The 7,954-nt window shown below is 42.6% G+C and overlaps 1 pseudogene; it reads left to right on the top strand.

Moving 5' to 3' along the window:
- Nucleotides 1-4,879: 4,879 nt before the first annotated feature.
- On the top strand, nt 4,880-5,552 carry LOC131764516 (WASH complex subunit 3 pseudogene; annotated as a pseudogene).
- Nucleotides 5,553-7,954: the final 2,402 nt, after the last annotated feature.

The following is a 7,954-nucleotide window of genomic DNA, read 5'->3' as shown; positions in this document are numbered from 1 at the left end:
TTTTTTATATCAAAACTAGAAAACCGTACACACTTGCTATTTTTCACTTAACAATATTATATTTGAGATCATATATGACATCTGAAATACAGAATTCTCTAATTAGCTTTATTGTGTGCGTGGTATTATTATTCCTGCACACTACTTGTTCACAATATTATATCCTATTGAAGGATGGTTGGGCTACTAATCAATAATATGATGTGTATGTACGTGTGTGTCTCTCACACACACACATGCACACACTCACTTGGACTTACATGTTTGCTGACATGTAAATCTAAGGGGTGCATTTCAGAGAGCTTTACATTAATTTCTTATGATAGTGATAAGAATTTGAATGAAACATTCTCTTCAAATATCTTGTTTTTTTCAAGTTTACTTGTTTGGGTTTGAAGTGGCAATCAGGCATAGGAAAAAAGAAGTGCCTGAAAATTGGTTTTTTTTTTTTTTGGCGGTACGCGGGCCTCTCACTCTCGTGGCCTCTCCCGTTGCGGAGCACAGGCTCCGGACGCGCAGGCTCAGCAGCCATGGCTCACGGGCCCAGCCGCTCCGCGGCATGTGGGATCTTCCCGGACGGGGGCACGAACCCGTGTGCCCTGTCTCGGCAGGTGGACTCTCAACCACTGCGCCACCAGGGAAGCCCTGAAAATTGTAGTTAAAAAAAATCTATGTAATAAGAGTTCTACTTTTTTAATTTAAAGAGTAACCAACTATCTTCTATGGGCAGCCACTATGCTTACATGTTTATCTAATTTACCTTACTGAAACTTCTGTGAAGTGGATGTTCTTTTCTTTGTCTTACAGATGAGGAAGCTGAGTCTCTGAGTAGTGGCATAAGCCACTTCTGTTCCCGTGTGTTATAAAGTAACAAGATGAGATTTGGAACTTTGTCTTCCATTTTTAGAAATCCAAGTTCCTGTCACAAGACATGGGACTTGAGCCTTAAAAACGAATCTAGTGAGATGCTATCTAATGATTTCAGGTTTAGATTTTTAAAACCCTCCAGTGACGAGTAGGAGTAATATTCCACAAACTTCCCTTCTTACCAATGCACCACTGAGGTAGAAAGAGGAGGGACAAACCCCCGTTTCTTCCAACATGTGAGCAGAGAGATGGGAGATTTATTATATAAGAGGGCTATGAACAGAAATAATAGAAAAGAGTCATCCTAACTGAATTCAGTATCTGCTTATTATCTAAGTCTTTCTAAATTTCTCTCCTTGACAGTACCAATTAGCTACAGCTCACAAGGAGATTTATAATCTGAGAAGCCTGAAACCCTGGTAATTAGGAAACTCCTCATTATCACTCATCTTTTGAACAGTGCAGACTGGCAGGCAATTGTCAGCTTTAAATTGGTCAAGCCTTAAATTGGCCAAGGATTTCTGAAGCCTCTCCCTCATGTCAGGAGGAGAAGAAAGAAAAGCTGCAGAGTTTGGGGCCCCTTTTTTGAACTCTCTGAAATGGGATTCAAGCCATATAAGGGGGTCATCTTACTAGCTGAGGCTAAACATCTACTCTGACCTCTGACATCCATGGTTTTTTAATTGGTCGTCTCCATATAACAGCCTAGATTTTCCAGTTTACATCACTTGTGTCGTGTCCTAATACTTAACAAATCACTCAACATACTGTAACTGTGAAGCAGAAAAGGCAGCCACACTCTTTAATTAATAATAATGGCAGTTAATATTTATTGAATTTTTTTTCAATAAGCACTGCTTGAAGATCTTTCACATGAATTTCCTCACCCAACTTAAGCAGCACCTCTGTGAAGTGGGTTCTCTTAACGATTCCATTTTGCAGATGAGGAAGCTGAAGCACAAGGAATGAAATAACTGTCTCAAGGACTCATTGTTTGAAAGTTACAGAGCTGGAATTTGAACCCATTACTGACTGACTTCACAGTCATAGGCTGTAAATATTAGGCTCTAGTACATGGAAAAACAAATTCTGTAATTACAAATCTCCCCAATGGAGCAATTTTCTGTTTGCAGGAGGTGGACACTTGTCATTATTCTGGGGCTAAATGTCCCTTGGTTAGGGGAAAGCAATGATTATGCAAATGTGACAGAAGATTCTTGCTGGAGGAACTGTGGCTTGAGGAGTTTAAATGCTCTGCAGGGGAACACATCAGTATTTTAGTCAATGAAAATCTTCATCTCTGCAGACTATGATTTCTACAATGTCTCTATATTATTGCTTGGTTTTGGAGTGGAGTGTGTGTAAGTGTGTGTGTGTGTGTGTGTGTGTGTGTGTGTGTGTGTGTGTGTATTTAAACTGTTGTATACTGGAGAAAGAGAGCCAAGAAAATAAAATAGCAGGAGGGACGTGTAGACCTGATTATCAAAATGAACCAGAGGAATTCCTTGGTCATCTCTGCTTTCCCTAAACTCTTGCTGTCTGACAGCACTTCTGTGGAAGACCTGAGATCACTCTTCGGAAAAACATGGCCGCGTTGAAAGCCTTAGAGCTATGGAGAGAATGGTAATTCCCACTACAGGTCATCCTGGAAAGAGGCCAGTCCTGACCCAAAAGTAAGGACTTCATTGGAAAGCCTAAGACTTCAGGGGTAAAAGGAGACCTCCTTCATCTGTTTGGTTTTTATAGACACAGGCAGAAGAGGTATACTCAAGGTGTCCCAAAGAGGAGATATGAGCTGTTCCCTGAAACATGGGGCAAAGTTTGGATTAATTACACACCCAACTGATGCCTCTTGAAATGAATTGGACCTGTGGACTCTGAGAGAAGACAAATTTAACGACTAATTTAAAATTTTCCTGTGTGGTAATGAACTTCAGTTGGTCTGAGGTCTTTGGTAAAGTCTTACTGAACACTGTAGCCTAATCTCAGCCTCCCATTGAGTTGAGTAGATTCTCTTTGATTACGCTTGAAGTGAGGTGATTCGAAGAGGAACAGCAGCAGACTGAGTAAAGACAGTCTGTAACTGATGTTTCCTGGTTCAGAATGTCAGATAGACCACCTGGGTTTATGTATTCCCCCTCCCCAAATTCCCCCAAATGACACTGAAGCGATAAGTAAGTAAGTTATTAATCCATATAGTAGATGCTATTGGTGCCCTGTTCATATCTCTCAGATTCATCATGCTATTAGATGACCACAACAAGCATATTGGAAAATAAAGTTGAAGAAACATCTTGGGATGAAAAGGTCAAGAAACAGTCAAAAGAAAAAGAAAGATGAGGATTAGGAGGTCAGTTCTACAGAAGCAAAATATGACTCATAGGAAAAAAAAAAAGATAACAAGGAAAAGGAAGAGAGGAAACTATTAAACAATAAACACAAGAAAATTTTCCCAAAATTGCAAGACTTAGGTGTTCAGACTGAATAAGTCTAGCAAGAGCTCAACACAATTATTAAAATAAGACCCATATTGTAGTGGATAATGTTGTGTGCCACCCAGATTTCCCTACATGGCGGAAGCACTCATTTCCACATGACCCAGCTTTGCTAATAGTTGACAGTTCTCAGATGATTTAACACTGGGCATTTACCACTGTCTCAAGGGCATTGCCTCATCCACGATCAGTCCCTTCTTGGGAATGGGTCAGATCCCTGACTGCTCAACCGGGGAAGGGTGCATAAAGGCTCAGCCCACCTGCCGAAGGTGGGACAGCTTTGAAGTGCTATTCCTCCTCACAGAGCTCTCCCTTTCTATGAGGAGGAAGCGTTGGCTGGCAGAACTCGCCATAGAACTGGCTGAAGTCTCTGTGGCACTTCCGCTTCTGCCTCTGTCCAATCCTGCCATCCCTCTCCCTCGCAGCGTTGTTTTCAAGAGCAGTCCCCTGTAAGCTTCCTGCACATCCGCCTCTGTCTCTGGACCCAAGCTGAGACCACACCAAGGCATATTGTGGTAACATTTCATAACTCAAAGGAAAAAAAGATGATCCTGAAATCTTCCAGGGAGGAAAAACAGTAGATCAACTATAACAGAACTGGATGCAAGATGACATTAGTTTTCTCAACATAACAGCAGTATTGAAATCTTAAAAAACACCTTTTAAATATTTTCATCGTAGATTTAGATTTACTCCTAGACTCTAGATTTTATCCTAGAAGTATATAACTATCAAAATAAGTGCAAGGATGGCATAAAGACATTTTCATGTGCACAAGTACTCAATACATCAGTATCTTTCTCCATCTTTCTTTGGAAAAGACTGCAGTGAAATGATGCAAGGAGGAATTTCAGCAAACTGAGTATTGATAGGAGACCAAAACGAAGGGGTAAACCAAGAAAGAGGGAGATATGAGGTGTAGGAAAATATGGGATGTTATCCTGAAGATTGGCAAAGGGCCAGCCCTAGGAATGCTGTCTTTCAGCAAGCTAAGAGAAAAATCAGCCCAGGTAAGACGAGGAGGACAGAGGGCTCCTGGAGGGAGGGCTCTAGGAACCAAGAAAATTAATACTCATTATTAATAAATTATTAGCTACAGCAGAAATACGTTTGGACACAAAAGGAAGCATAATTCTAGTGAATTGAATAGTATTTTCAAAATCATAAAAATGTAAACATAGACTATTGATTTAGTAAAACCTATGACTATGTTGGAGTATTATGGAGAAAAAGGAAAATGGTCGGACTTGGCGATGGGCTAAGTCCTTATGCAGCATGTAGAGAAGTCAGTGGATACCTTAGTATATGCAAAATTCTAGAAATAAGGAAGTAAATACTGGGGGAGGTAGCTAGAAGAGTTAAGGAGGCATTGCTTCTGGGGGACAGAAATGAAGGTCAGTGCAAGGAATAACTTTAAAAATTATAAACCTTTAAGGACTGCCTATGTTAGACTTTTAAGGTTATGTGCATGTGTTCACTAAACACAAAATTTATGGGGTCCCCCGCATGCTGAGGAAATAGATGAGGATGGGCTTCCTCTCATGGGGTCAGGCATAGACCTGACTAAGGTGCCAGCTATTCAACAGAAAAGAATGGTGGCATTTCTAAACCAATTTGTGGTGTACAGTGTATGGTTCCTCAACCACTTCTCTACAGTTTGTGTGGAGAAACTGGCAGACCTTTCTCTTCGTATCCAGCAAATTGAAACAACTCTCAATATTTTAGATGCAAAGTTGACATCTATCCCAGGGCTAGATGATGTCACATTTGAAGTATCTCCTATAAGTGTCACTAGGATCACAAATGAAACACATTGTGAAACCACTTCAGAGCAATGACAGCAGTTTACAAGACTCTGGACACAGGAAAGTGAAGTAACACCAGAAAATATCTTAACTGTAGTCAAGGATCCAAGATATGCCAGATATCTCAAAATGGTTCACGTGGGTTTTCCAGTGACAGCAATAAGAAACAAAATGATATCGGAAGGACTAGACCCAGGTTTTCTTGAGAGGCCAGATGGTCCAGTGCCTGACGGTGAAGGTGAAAAAAATACAGAAGGAAGTTCAGGCAGCGAATCTTCTTTTAGTGACTAAGCTTAATTTTGATAACAATTACATATACATGTGTTGGTGCACATTTACATTCTATAAGAAAGAGAGCCTGAGCTTTAACTCTTAGTCATAAAAACATCAAATGGCTACATATTCACCACCAAGCTTCCTCTATGTTAAAAAAAAAAATAAAGCATTTATAATAATAAAAAATTTTTTACAGTTATTTAATTAAAAAGTTAGAAGTGGTAGAAAATGGCCTGCTCCATCATGATAGTGGCAAGTGGGGTGTGCAAAGATGCAGAGCTGGATGACTGATGGAAATGGCATGCATCAACCAGCACAGACTCATGGAACATGCAAGCATGCCCTGGGAGTTGCTAGAAAACGTTGACAAAGGAACCCTGATAAAAGACTGAACTTCCTAAAATCAAACCATCATGACACGACACTTTCACACTTAGGATCTGCAGGCAGGTCTGAAACATAATGGCAAGTGCCTGGCATCTGTAAGCACTTGTGCTGATGGCTGATAGCTAACTCAGCACTGCTCTATTACATACATAGGTATTATCAATTAGCAATGTCTGTCATGGGCACAGAAAGGAGGAGTGGCCAGCACATTTGCCTAAACCCTGTAGCTTCAGAATCCTTCTCAACACAGGGCTCTAAGAGCCATACCACTGGGACAGTGGGACACCTCTGAAGGGCTGTGCCAGTTTCAGAATTCCTCATGGGACTGATACCCCTGTACACAATTTGCCATTCCTAGTATAAAAGTCCAGCTTCAGTATGTTAGTTTGGGTCCTCTCAGAAACAAACGCTAACACAGGATTAACTGTATAAAATTGATGAGGGGAAGTGGCTGTGAGAGAAAATGGGGAGGCTGGGTGACCCTCTCCCCTACCTCATTGCAAATCTGTTCCCAATGAAAAAGAGAGAAAAGTTCTAAGTGCAGTTCTCAGGAAACTTTGGCAAGGCCATCAAGAGTTCTCAAGCCAAAGTCACCCATCAGAAGAGCTCTGTGCCCTCCAGGAATGGGCCTACCTCAGTATCCATCCACAGTCAGCCCCTGGCCACTGGAAGCGTGGCCTTAGCCCAAGCACGGTGATGCACGTCCAACATAGCAGCTGAGGCTTAGTCAGTAGTCCTCCCTGTGCTTGGAGGTCTGTGGTTCACATTCCCAGGGTCAGCACACCCCACCTTGGCAAATGAAGAGAGCTGCGTAGGTTTCAGAAAGGCCCGTGGAACTAGATACCTGAAATCACAGGTGTGACCATGGAGTCACAACGGAAGCGTGAGGAGTTGCAGTGTGGACCAGGCCAGACTTTAGGCAGTAGCAGACAGACTAGGTTGCTGGTGTCTGCCTCTCAGCAGACTCGTGATGGCCACTGGCCAGGGCTGGATGGGGAGAGAGGGATAGGAACTTTGTTAGCCTGAATTTGGGCGGTGAGATGAGAGGAAGAACTCAGAATCAAGATCTAGGAAGACACTGATAGGAACCCTCCTAAGTATTTGTCCAGGAATCCAGAGTACAGATACAACGTATTTCAGTGGCTCAAAGCTGTTCTAAATATGTATAAAATGGATAACTAATAAGAACCTGCTGTATAAAAATATAAATTAAAAGTCTATGTGTTTGAAAAAAAAAAAAGCACCCTCTAAATACTTATTCCTATGTAGTGGGTATTAAAAACATAGTTCTTGGGCTTCCCTGGTGGCGCAGTGGTTGAGAGTCCGCCTGCCGATGCAGGGGACGCGGGTTCGCGCCCCGGTCCGGGAAGATCCCACGTGCTGCGAAGCGGCTGGGCCCGTGAGCCATGGCCGCTGAGCCTGCGTGTCCGGAGCCTGTGCTCCGCAACGGGAGAGGCCGCAACAGTGAGAGGGCCACGTAACGCAAAAAAAAAAAAAAAAAAAAAAAAACCACAAAAAAAAAACATAGTTCTTGACCTCCAGGGGTTTTTTTTGTTTTGTTATTTTGCGGTACGCGGGCCTCTCACTGTCGTGGCCTCTCCCGCTGTGGAGCACAGGCCCCGGATGCGCAGGGCCAGCGGCCATGGCTCACGGGCCCAGCCGCTCCGCGGCATGTGGGATCTTCCCGGACCGGGGCACGAACCCGTGTCCCCTGCATCAGCAGGCGGAGTCTCAACCACTGCGCCACCAGGCAAGCCCGACCTCCAGGTTTTTATAGCAGAGTTGTAGCATAAGCACACTCAATCAGTGTACACTGCAAACACAGACACACACACACATCCACCCAACAAACAAAAAATGAGCAGTTCCCTTTACTTCAGAGAAAGATGTTAGTACAAAGAGTCCCTAAAAGTTAGTTGCTTCATCTGCTATGCCATCAAAGAAACAGACTTATTTCCAATGTTAGATAATACAGTTTCAGCCTCTAGTTGCTGTTTTCCTCAAACTCACGATGTAAGAATCTTCCTATTTTGAATTCATTTGTGTCATCGTGTCTACAGAACTACACAGGCCAAATCACTCAGGTTATTGAAAAGCATCCTTTGTTCCATCGAGGGCCAACAT

This window comes from Kogia breviceps, chromosome 10 (assembly GCF_026419965.1).
Source record: "Kogia breviceps isolate mKogBre1 chromosome 10, mKogBre1 haplotype 1, whole genome shotgun sequence".
NCBI lineage: Eukaryota > Metazoa > Chordata > Mammalia > Artiodactyla > Physeteridae > Kogia > Kogia breviceps.
The sequence above is the reverse complement of the archived record's forward strand: the minus strand, read 5'-3'. Positions and strand labels throughout refer to the sequence as shown.